Below are 13,246 nucleotides of genomic sequence, written 5' to 3'. Positions count from 1 at the left end.
AAAATGCACTTTCCTTTGCAATGTAGCTAGCTATAGCGATTAATTTCTTGTTTTGTTCAGTAGTGGAAATAATTACAGGACAGGCGTGCCAGACAGGCGTCTCCTGGAAAAAGTTCCCGTTTCTTTAGGGAGTTACAAGTTCCAATTGATAAATTAATGTTTAGAATTATCCCTCTCAAGTTAAAATATACTTCCCGACACAAAATTCCGCCACTTTAAAAATTTGACTGAGTTTAATGTTTCATAACATTTTTATTTTGTAATCCCATTTTTATGGTTATAGTATCAGTGTGAAGATGAATTTATTGGCGTTATTTTTTAAAATTTTAATGTCTTAGGTGGGTTTATACCGGGGTAATTCAAAACGTTGTTTTTTGCAATAGATTCAAAACGCCCTGTGGAAAAAGTGACACTGTCATTTTGGATAAAAAATCACTTTCCGTAATTAGATGTATTCGTAACATTTCGTTTTTTGAATTATCCCACTGTCTCTATTTTTTTATAAGCCACACATGTTTAAGTAAAGTATTGATTTTGGAGATTGACAAAAACCATCATTTTATATTAATTTTAATAAGGTGTATGTCCATTTTAAAGATTCCTCTAGAGCTGGGATGATATGTCAAAATGTCAATGATGTGTACAAAAGTCCCCTAAGATAGACGATGAGCTCGAGGAGTGGGGAGAAGTTAAATGTCATGTTTTTCACTTTTTTGCTTATATCTCGAAAAATATGACATCTACCGAAAAACGCTTTATATATAAAAATGAAGCTGACAAAATTCTCTATAAAAATTATTCTATACATTTTTGTTCCCGGATCATAATTTTGGATACTATATCAAATGTCATATTCCAAAACCGTACAAACACTTTTCTTTTCATTGCACGTTTTTTGTTCAAATAGCGTTGAAGAAGTACAATATCAAGATTTGTTAAGTATTAAGTATAACTTTTAGTATATACTGTGATTTTATAAATTTAAGACGTGATGCGTTCACATAAATCACTTCTTGACTGCGTAAGTTCTTTGTTAACATGAATAACGTTTTCTGTTGATTTATTTTGCTTTATATTTTTGTGTAATCTATACTAACGTATATAAAATCCTTGAGTGACTGACATACTGATTAATCACGATCCTGCTCAAACCACTCAACGTAAGAAGCTCAATTTTGGCATACAGGTTGATTCTAGGGTGTAGAGGTTCGATAAGAAGGGATTTTTCGAAATTCCAGAGGGTGAAACCACCCCTCAAATATTACAATATTTTTTATTTAAAAAACGGTCAAGTTTCCGAAAAAACGCTTAAACACGTATATTTTATTATGTTTTTTTACATATTTTAAGATTTTTTTAAAACGTATACAGGGTGTTTCGAAAAATCTGGTCATTGATTAATCACGATCCTGCTTAAAGCGCTTGACGTAAAAAGCTGATTTTTGGAAAACAGATTGACTTTAGGGCGTAGAGGTTCGATAAGAAGGGATTTTTCGAAACTCGAATTCTAAGGGGGTGAAACTATCCCCCAAATATTAAAATATTTTTTATATTAAAACCGGTGAGTTTTTCGGAAAAACTCTTAAATACGTATATTTTATTTTGTTGTTTTACATATTCTAAGATTTTTTATAAATTTATACAGAGTGTTTCATAAAATATGACCATTGAGTAATCACGATTCTGCTTAAACTGCTTGACGTTTAAAGCTGATTTTTGGCAAACGGATTGACTGTGGGGTGTAGAGGTTCGATAAGGAGGGGTTTCTCGAATCTCAAATTCCAAGAGGGTGAAAACGCCCCTCAAATATTACAATATTTGTGATTTAAAAAACGGTTAGTCTTTCGGGAATTTTTTTTTATATTTTGAAATTTAAAAAAAATCATACATAGTGTTCCAAAAAGTTGGGTAATTGATTCTGCTTAAACTGCTTGACGTAAAAAGCCTATTTTTGTGAGAAAATTTTATCCAGTTTGTATGTTAATGGAAATTCTTGCTTTGCTTTATCATCACCATTACAAATGATTAATTCGACGCGAACGAAGTCGCTGGTACACACTAGTTTATTTATATAAGCCTTTTACTTTAATTATGATTAAAAAAATATACTTTAAAGAGAGTATCATTACAGAATATTTTAATTCATGCTTGAATTTTTAAAGAAGTCTGCACAAGTATCCACTAGATTGTTATTAAGTACTACTTCTATTTTATTAAAACGGCCAGTTCAAAAGAGATGATTTCTTAAATTTAATATTAGACCAAACTCCTTTTGTTCACTGAAAAATTTATTTATCTCTGGAGATCTGAGAGAATAGAAAAAGTAATTTTATAAGGTTATATACTCTCTTTCTCGCCAATTTAGCCTTTGTTATATCTTTCCCTCTGAGTATAATTTCGCCGAAAAAATCGTTTTTTTTTTCTTTATATAAGTGTATTTTGATGTATCATTGTAGAAAAGATTATATAGAGCAAGAGGAAATGGAAAATTTGGGAATATAAGCGGTTTAAAAATGGCATTTTGCTAAATAATTGGTTTGAAAATGTCTCAGTATTTTTTTTATTTTTTTTTACTTTATGTATTGGAGTTGTTTCTTGTATTCTTATTTGTTCCAATGAATATAATTTAAATTTTATGGTATTAGGTTTGAATTTTTTTCAATACTATACCGGGTGCGTCTCAAAAGTGGCTCACCCCTATAACTTTTTTATTTTATCAGTTAAAAAATCGAGATTTCGTATGATAGTATATGACATAAATTAGGACTGACTGACATAGCCAATTGTTTTCGGTCACTTCCTGTTTCACCGGAATTGACTACAAATTTTGATTTTTAAATGGCACCCTCAGTAGTTTGTTACTTTATTCGGTAGAAAATGACACTCTGTGACTAACATATCATATTTGACAATTTAATCAATATATAATATTTGACAATTTGATTGAAATACCAAGTGTGTGCTACCAAATTATTCGTAAAATGTTTTTTTTTCAAATATGATAATGATTAAAAATATGATTTGGGCATCTTTTAACCGGCCAGGACAAGACAATAAAAACATTAGACCATCAAATCTATTTTTCCAAGACTTCTTGATTAAAAATTAGTGTTTTTAACATAGTCATGCAGTCCAGATTAATATTTATTTTAGATTAAGGAAGATTATTTTATGTGAATATGTCAAAAGTTATGTCATTTTCTGAGTGTCCAAATTTCCTTTGCCTAATCTGTTCATCTTCGCTAGGCACAATTATTATAGGCCAGGTAGTTATTAAATAAATTTGTGTTGAACTTCCTTGTGAATTCTTAGATAATGTTAAAAAATAAAGCTCTGTATTTTTTCATTGCCGGAAGCTGTTCGATATCAAAAAAGCAAACTTTTAAAAGTAGAAGAATAATTCTTTACTTTGTTATTTCTGTTCATAGAGAAAGAAACGAAAAAAATTATAATTAATTTTTCCTTTGATTAATTTAAAATGCACCGCAATATTCCTTTAATTTATTTAGCCTGTACAGGGTGTCCCATTTTTCTGGGTTTTATGGATTTTCTTGTATTTCGTCCCGATCTCGTAGTTCTTGGTGCTTTTCATATTTGAAGAAATAGTATTTATGTCGTTTCAAAATTCGAAACGCTGTAGTGTGATCTATACCTATTTTATCCTCCAGTTTCCTTGTGCTGATCTTTCCATCGTTCTCTTCCACGCACAATAAAACTCCCAAGTCTGTATCATTTCTTGCATCTTCTCTTTGTTCCTGCCTTGCTTCACATCTGCAGTTATTTATTAGGGTACCTTTGGTCTCAAATCTCTGGATATTCCTTGCGATTTTAGATTTTCCAAGTATCGGTCTATTCGGATACAGAGCAGCAAACATGTCCGACAACTTTTGATAACTATTTCCTTGATAATACCATTTAATCATCAATACTTTTTCTTCGGTAGTGTAATTCATGGCTAATATTTTCGATAATAATAATAAAGCACTAAATAGATAAATTTCTGAAATGACAACTTCAATTAACAGTTATCTTTTACCTTGACTGGTGCTCATAAGTAAATACAGGGCCCTAAGAAAGGAGAAATATTTAAAAAGAAATCGGCGATAACTCGTAAACGGGCTAATCAAAAATATCTAAAGTAATTCTTTTGGATGTGGGTTTTAGTGCTCTTCAATAAACATAAATAGAATTATTCTCTAAAATAAGTAGGGAAGCCAATAATTGACCCCATTAAAATTTACATGGGATTTCCTATGTCCCGCTCGACGATTCAACACCCGGTATACTGAATATACAGAGGATATAATAAATTATCACGAATACTAAACTAAAATCAACAATTTATCCTATTTTACTATTACAAGACAAAATCTAACTCTATATAGTCTACCAAGTAAACAAAATACCCTTCTTGTTGTTTGTCTTCGATTATATTTACCACGGATGACGGCAATAAGATAGATATCTGTGTTGAAGCGCTGTAGCAACAACAAGAAATCCGCCGACAAACTCGATTTTCGCCAAAAAGAAGCATTGATTTAGTTGAAATGATATACGACCCTACACAAACTTTTGTTGTTTTTAAGATAGATAGCACAGCGAACTTTAGAATGGGGGTAATACGTTAGGGAGTGAAAAGATGAGGCATTTACCTGTGCAAGTAGATATTGTGCTAAAGGCGTTGTTGAAATAAATTTATATAGCCCGTTTAAAGCACGTTTGTTGAAAGATAAATGCGATTTTTCTTTATAATACACGAATATTTTTATTTGCATTCAGACTTAAAAGCTTGTATGTTTTAGGATTTTAAACATATAAAAATCTTGTTATGTAATATACAGGGAAGTTTCTAAAGAACCACAATATCCAGATCGGAGATTTTTTTCATATCATTGTTTTACAACGAGATCTATTGATTAAAATTATTTTCAATATGGCGGAACTTCCGGAAAAACCGGAAGTTGACAGCAACTTTCTTATTTTAAATAGGTACCCCCATTTTTTTATTACATACTTAAATTATATATCTGTAAAATTCTATGAATATTGATGTTAATCACTCTATACCTAACATTAACCGTTTTTGAGAAAAAAAATATTTAAAATTTTTGGACGAAAAAATCTACCTGTCAAAAAAATTGTATAGTCTAAAAGTCAAATTTAATTATTGCCACAGCCACTGTGACAAAGAGAAGATATGTGGCTATTTATTTCTAAAGTTAAATTGTTCAAATGTCATAAAATAGTGGCGGTAGCTGTCATAGAATTGAGCGATTAAAAAATTATCATAAATCATTTTTTTTCAAATGGAAATCCACTTTTTTTATTTCACTAGTGAAAAGGTTTTCCAATTCGTTACGTTTTAACTATACATGTTCCTATACCTAAAATAAATTGTTTTTAAGTTATTTAAGATTTAATTTGAAAACGTATATTTTTCTTGATTTTATCTAGCCTACTTTGACATTAAGTGTCAAGCGGTCAGATTATAATTTATTTCCATCTGTCAGAAAACGAATTTATTTGAATTTCCTATATTATAAATAATGTCTGCCTTGAGAGTTTAAAAATTGTATTTATAAAAATATATCTCGTATTTTCGCTCTTTAGTGATATCTAAAGTTTTTAAATTTGTTTTTTGATAAACTTTTTCATAATTGATAAACATATGATTATCGTTTCTTTATTATATAAAAAAAAAATGTTTTTGAATTAGTTCACGGTATTATTTACAATTTATTTACTACTATAAATATATAATACTCTATTTATGTATAAATATTTTAATTATTTCCATAAATATACAGTTTGTCATCGGATTGTCTTTACAAAAGGAAAAACTTTTTTATTATTCACATTTTGAGAAAAATGCATTTTTCATAAAAACTTTTTCAAATATTCATACCGTTTTAGAGAAAATTAAAAAAACATGAAAATTTTGTTGAATTTTTTCCTAAAAAATCAAAACGCGTTTCTATTGGTAAAATAATTTAAATTTCACTATTTAACAGATGGTTGTTATTAATTTTTGCTATTACAGTTTTTACTGTTGTTATAGTATCGCATTTTCCAATAACTATTATCACCCTTTCAGTAGCATCGAACTAAATAAATTTTGTGCTTCTTTAACATTTTGAGACAGCAAAAAATATGACGTTAATTAAAATTCTATCGGTAACAGTCTATCAAAGAATGAAAACAAAATTATATTACCATAAAAACGTGTTGAAGGTATTTTCATGATTTTTTAATTTCCTCTAAAACAGTATGAAAATCTGGAAAAGTATATACAAAAAAAATATTTTATGAAGAATGGTTTTTTTCTCAAAATGTCAATAATAAAAAAAAATTTCCTCTTGTATTGACAATCCGGGGACATACTGTATAATATTCTATATTTAGCCATAAATATTTATTTTAATTATTTTTAAAAATATATAATACTCTAACTTACCAACCAGTAGATTCAAAAAAGCAGCTACAATATATACATTCTGTCCATGACATGATACAGGCATACTTCTTAGAGTTATTTGTTTACCTCAAACATTATAAAACAATTTTACACCCACATTTTTTTTTCTAGTTTTTTCTATATTACTGTTTTTCTTTAAAATTGTTTGAGTTATTAATACAATTCACCGAAAACATTTTTTAAATTAATCTTTTTTACATTACATAATTGATAAATTTCTGATTATAATTTCTTTATTAAAATTAAAAAAAAAACTGTTTATAAGCTTTTTTAATTAAAAAAAAATGTTTTAAATAAAATTACTTCAAAACCGGCGTTTGGGTACACGTTTTTCACGAAAATTTTCCAGTATAACCCTGGCCGCGATCCTTTTGCTTCCAGTTTTCCACGCGTACTGGCGCTGTTAAGCTTGCGAAAATTCCCAGCGTGACGTAGCCGGGAAAATTCAACGGGAAAATGGGAAAATAGCCGCTATTTACATGGTACAAATTAGATGTTTTCTCGCTCAAAAGAGAAAAAGTTTACACGTTTATACAACGTGTTTGAAACTCGTTTTTTTAGCGAGGTTTTTGATTGTTTTCTTAAAGTAGATTTGAGGTGGTATCAAAGGATTTTAAAGTTAGGTCGCATAAATTGGGCGAGATTGAAAAATATATTATTTTGTTGTTGTTTTTTTATATTAAGTTCTGATATTTTTTAATCGAATTTAATTTATACAGGGTAATTCACCTTATTCGAGTACTGTAGCCAAATAATTCGATTTTTCCAAGTTATGACTGATGGGATTGTTGGAGGACTAGTAAAGTAATAATTTAAAATTATTTTAAAATGTACAGAGTGTCCCAAATAAATAAAAATATCAAAGTTGTATTTTTTAAACGGAACACCCTGTATTTTATTACATTTTTAGTTTCTACGATTAAAATAAAGGTAAATTTGATTAAGGTTTACCATACGTAAATCTTTCCGTTTTTGAAATAGGTATTTACGATTTTGTGAAAATACATTAACAATTTTAATGCTTTATTTCTCTAGGCGTATGTAAGTTTTTAAAACAAATTAAAAAATTTTGTGTTGCAATAATAAAAATAATACTACCTTATACAGAGCGTCTAAAAATTTATATCGAATAATTATTAGCTTTAAACGACAATAACTTGTTTAATTTAAATGGAACACCCTGTATATTTTACATTAGTCAGATGCACAATTTAATTGTCTATCAAATTTTATTATACCATTTCTTACTTTTAAAGTTTTCGTAGAAAATTCATTTTCTTATAAATTAGACCTTATTTATCAATATTGGAAAATTGACATTTTTTGATTATTTTTCTAGGATTATTATTACTATGTAACAAATTTTCAAAGAATACAGATACTAATATTTTCGATATAGTTCTCTTGTTTTGTTAAAAAATAAAAAAAACTGTTTAAATATTTGTAAAAATGACCAATTAATATAATGATTATTAATTATAATTAATATACAATTTTTACTGTTTCTTTTGCTGTTTTTGCTATCTGTTTTATTGTTTTGGTTCTTTATTTATAGAGGTATAAAAGCTGACAACATAAAAACAGTAAAACAGTCAACAAAATCTGTAAAGCAGACAGCAAAATCAGTAAAAGAAATGATGTCAATATTCCATGGGTATATATTGATGACTGAAGTCTAAATTTTAAGAAAATGCATTTTCTACAAAAACTTGAAGAGATAGGTAAAAAACGGTGTAATGCAATTTGATAGACAATTAAATTGTGCATCTGATTCACGTAGAATATACAGGGTGTTCTATTTAAATTAAACAAATTATCGCCGTTTAAAGCTAGTAATTATTTTATATAAATTTTTAGATACTCTGTATAAGATAGTATAATTTTTATTATTACAACACAAAATTTAGTAAATATAAAAGCTCCAGTACAATATTTAGTTTTAAAATTTAAATACGCCTAGAAAAATGAAGCATTAAAATTATTGTTACTGCATTTTCACAAAATCGTAAATATTTCAAAAACTGTAAGATTAAAGTGCGGTAAACCTTAATAAAATTTACCTTTATTTTAATCGTAAAACCTAAAAATGTAATAATATACAGGATGTTTCGTTTAAAAAACTACAACTTGATATTTTTTCTTTATTCGGGACACTCTGTACGAATTAATTAGCAAATTTTTAATTGAAAGAATTTAAAAGATATATTTTAACTCTTTTATTATTTAAAACTGTTTTTTTTTCTTTATTTCTTCTTTTTACCGATTTAAAAAAACACTTTAAAATTTATTTAAATTATCATCGACATAAAAATTTCCTCGACTCCTGAAAGTTCCACAGTTAACGTTATCGGATATTTCCCGGAAAAACGATCAAAACAATCGTATAAATTTTCCAGAGATATAATCGAAAATTTATTTCCAGCCAACTTTTTTATTTTTCACATTAAGACCGAACTTATTTCACATGGATAACATTGAACTTTGCAAATAAATGAAACAGAAAACAAAATAAAAAGAGCACTCAAGCAAATTTAAAGTAATATTGGCTAAATCTCCTAAAACCGAGGAAAGCTTGAATTGTGAATGCACACAATTATTCTACTCTATAATGTAATTTGAGAATTAGTAGTTACCAAAGCTTTTACCACTCCAATGTCATGTGATATGTGTGTTCCTGGATTTTAGAGCATTGCAAATCACGTTAGGTTAGTTAAAACTTGACAATAAATCAAATTAAACAAAATAAACTGGTTTTATATGTATAAAAATAGAGACTTTGTTTTAATAGTGAATTATTAACAGAAATAAATAGCATTATTCCGTGCTATTTTATTGGAGGGTGGTTTTTCAAAATCTAATTAAAATCTGCTATATTTTGCTGCTTTTACTAGTTAAAATCTAAATTAATTTCAATGGGCGACAGAAAGTTTGATTAAATGCGTTATTTAGAGTTAGTAAATATATTAGAATTAACTACCTGTCATGCATTTCCAAAACGTATTCTATAGGGTCCAGATCTGTTAAACATGCTGGACAGTTCATAGCAGTATATAGTCCACAATCATCACCAAAGCTTCTCTAGGCATTCTTTGACCAACTTTGAATTGATGGTTACTTGGTGTTGATCCCGTCTAGTGCTGCTTGACTAACGTATAAGATGGCAATTTCCTGTTTTACATACACTCACCGGAAAAGTCTAGGGATATTACAATTTTATCCAGCCATCGTTAGTAATTTAATGATTTGCATTTCTGATATAATAAAATTAAAATAAACAAATAGTTTACAGGACGTATTGGAAATAAAAATGCGAAATTTACCGAACTTTTCAAATTTACCTTGATTTTTATTGAACTCAAAAAAATACACACATTTTTCTTTATTCTAAACTGTGAATTAAAAAAAAAAGATAAAACCATTTTTACTTAATAAAGGGTATGGCCTCCTCTACTGTTCATTACAGCTCTACATCGTCTCTCCATGGTCCTGATCAGGTTGTCGATTTCTTCTTGAGGTACAGCCTGCCACGCTGCATTCACGGCCCGGACCAGATCCCTACGAGTTTCACGAGGCATACCCATTCTCAAAATTCTTGTTTGGGCCGCGTCCCGTACGTGCTCGATGGGGTTGAGGTCAGGAGATTGTGCCGGCCAGGGTAAGATGTTTAATTGATGAGCATTGATAAACTCACTTACCACTCTGGCTGTATGAGGCCGTGCATTGTCATGCATGAGAATGAAGTTTCTCCCAAAATCATTGGCATATTGTAACACGACAGGCTCAAGAATTAAATCACGATATGTGATTCCTGTTAGAAACCTTTAAAAAAAACGAGATCGGTTTTTCGGCCTAACTGGACTCCTCCCCAGACCATAACTGTTCCACCTTGATAAGGGTGCACTTCCTGAACAAGATCCAACAGAATAAGATTTCCCGGTTCTCTCCATACCCTAAGCCTTCTCGAATCCGGATGAATTCCAAAACGTGACTCATCCGTGAAGAGAACATTGGCCCATTGTTCATTTGACCACTGAACATGATCATGAGCCCACAAATATCGTACCTCTCGATTTCCTCTCGTTAAGGGTTGAGTTCTCCAGGGGCGTCTGCTTCTTAAGTTGACCTCTCTTAATTTATTGCGAACAGTGCCAGGACTAACGGTTACATTATGTGTTTCCTGAAGAATTAAACTAAGCTCTGGTGCTGTAAGAGTCGGTTGGCGTCGAGCATTTAATTGTAAAAAAATGATCTTGCTGAGGGATAGTAATACGATGTCGCCCTGTGTGCCTTTCAGCAACATCACTACTTTCACGGTAGCGTGCACTTAATCGCGATATCACACTTTGCGTTGTATTTGATGCTCTAGCTACGTCGATTTGGCGCATTCCAGCTTCGAGCATCCCATGGCCCCTAGCATTTAGTCTCTGTTAAGATGTCTACGCTCCATAATGTCGTTTAATACTAAACAGAGTTATTTGAATGAATTCTGGCCAGTTATCATAAAAACATAGCCAGTACAGCTTAAATTCGAACAATTGATGCTAGGTGCTTTTTATACATTTGACAAAAAATGCACAAACACTTCTGCAAATATCCCAAATTTAGAAATAACTAGTGTGACTACTTCGTTTCAATGGAAGTAGAAAGAATCGGCCTACAAATATGTGGTTGTTTATTCAAAACATTTATTTTTAACTTTAATAAAATGATATCCCTAGATTTTTCCGGTGTGTGTAGTTACTATTTATGATAAGTTGTATGCATCTTTCGATTGTGTAATTTTCTGCCTCAAGGATGCTGGGTCCTATCCCTGCTTTCAACACTATATTTTACATTTCGGGAGCTCAAACATTATTTTTTTTGTTAAAAAGTCAGGAAATATAAAAGACAAGAGATTATATAAATAAAATACCAGGCTTTTACTGGCGTAAATGATATATTTTCGGGGTTTTTGTGCATTCAATCGGAATAAAATCGCAAGTAGGCTACACATGCGACTCCGAAGGATACGTTAACAATGAAGCTAAGCGGGGAATCCCCCCTGTCTCTAGCTAAGGTCACTTACGCCGGGGTTTCACGTAAAATGTCAAATAGCGCGTCTTTTTGCCCGGGTTGAGCATGAAAAGCACATTTTTCCTTGTCGGCGAATATTTTTTCTCGATACAGAAAGAAAGTTGAACGAGATTAATGACAGGGAGGACCGTCGGCAGTAGCGTATCGCTGGGGTAAAATAAAGGTAGTGAAAAAATAGAATTAAAAAAAACGACTGTCCAAAGGATCTCAACAACAAGATATTTTATTTGCATTTTCTGCATTATTTAATGATTTATAGAGGGTTTTCCGAACTGTATTCCGGAAATTTCGGCAGCATATTCTGCAGATAAAAATAAGTAAAAAGTTCGTATAAATGCGTGTCCGAAAATGTTTAGTTTCGGCGATACAGGTGTAGAAATTTAATTTTTATTTCGATTTTTTCCAAATAATTTCTCAAGTAACGTCAAGATTTGGATGGAAATTGTGGTCTTCTTAAATTGGAGTTTTTTGACATGAGAAATTTGATTTTGATGTCAATATGACTCCTACTTTTAGAGGGCGCCACCTACATGTGTTTTAACTGTTTTGAAGAGTAATAACTTTTTGTCTGTACCTGTATAAAACTACTGGATGGAAAAATATACATTTCCGTGATTTTTTACACATCTCTCTTATATATTATAATTTTGCTAATATCTTCAGTTTAAAAGAAGATATCAAGATGCGGTTTTCGCTGGCTTTTTAAGCTTTTATTACTCTTTACTATCAGCTAAAATTACATATTATATTATCGCATTAATTTTTTTTTGAAGAAACGCGCAATATTTGTTAAATTGTAAGACAACGCCCCCTAGCGTCTACATTGAAAAGCTTATTATTATTGTTTGTACGGTATAATATAGAGTAAGAAACGCTCTTTTAAACGAGCCCCCGTTTGTTGGATTCCGTTCATCCAGTCCGGAGTTATTAATATTTAAATAAAAACAGATGTAACCTTCCCCCACCACTTTATTTTGGCAGATATTGGAAAATGGTTCAGATAAAAAATATTCAAAATTTACTGAAGATTATGAAGCTATTATTTATAGTACCCGTTAACTAGACAAAATTGTGTAAAAACATCTTTTTCTGATTTTTTTATAGCAGTCGTTCTACAAACTTGAAAATAATTTCCAGCACTTTCTTATAGCTTCTTTAGTTATAAATATTTTTTTTCCGTATGCCCTACGGCTAATACTTTCCGAGATACTGTCCAAGATCTATTCTTATTGGGACACCCTGTACATCACTATTCGACGAACGTTTTTACTGGGTGAAATTTACAGTTTTACTCTAAAGTTTACTTGGTTTTCATATTTAAAAAAAAATCTTTATGTTCTTTAATTAATGTTAACGAGCCGCTACTGGATTTTTTACCCCTTCTCACAGACTACATCTGCAAACATAGCCGAATATTCCTTTCCTTCCTCTTTTGGATCCAGAAAAGGGAGATATTGTTGCAGCCAGAACGACACAGTATTTTTTTCTCCGTTTTTTTATCAACCCTTCCTATTAAATAAGGGCTCAACCAAAAAAATAAGTCCAGAAATTAAAAGAATGAACATAAAGCGGAATAATTAATAATAAAACTTATTTAATAGACTTAGAAAGCTCTTAACACAGTCAATTTTTTTTTGAAATATAAGTCGAAGAAAAATTCTATTTTTTTTAAATAAAGTATTTATTTTTTAACACTAC

General features: G+C 30.1%; 1 pseudogene; it reads right to left on the bottom strand.

The window, feature by feature from the left end:
• The window catches only part of LOC115885378, a 126,801-nt pseudogene extending 120,235 nt beyond the window's left edge, over nucleotides 1–6,566 (bottom strand).
• Nucleotides 6,567–13,246: the final 6,680 nt, after the last annotated feature.

This window comes from Sitophilus oryzae, unplaced genomic scaffold, assembly GCF_002938485.1.
Source record: "Sitophilus oryzae breed Bouriz unplaced genomic scaffold, Soryzae_2.0 scaffold_381_pilon_pilon, whole genome shotgun sequence".
Classification (NCBI taxonomy): domain Eukaryota; kingdom Metazoa; phylum Arthropoda; class Insecta; order Coleoptera; family Curculionidae; genus Sitophilus; species Sitophilus oryzae.
The sequence above is the reverse complement of the archived record's forward strand: the minus strand, read 5'-3'. Positions and strand labels throughout refer to the sequence as shown.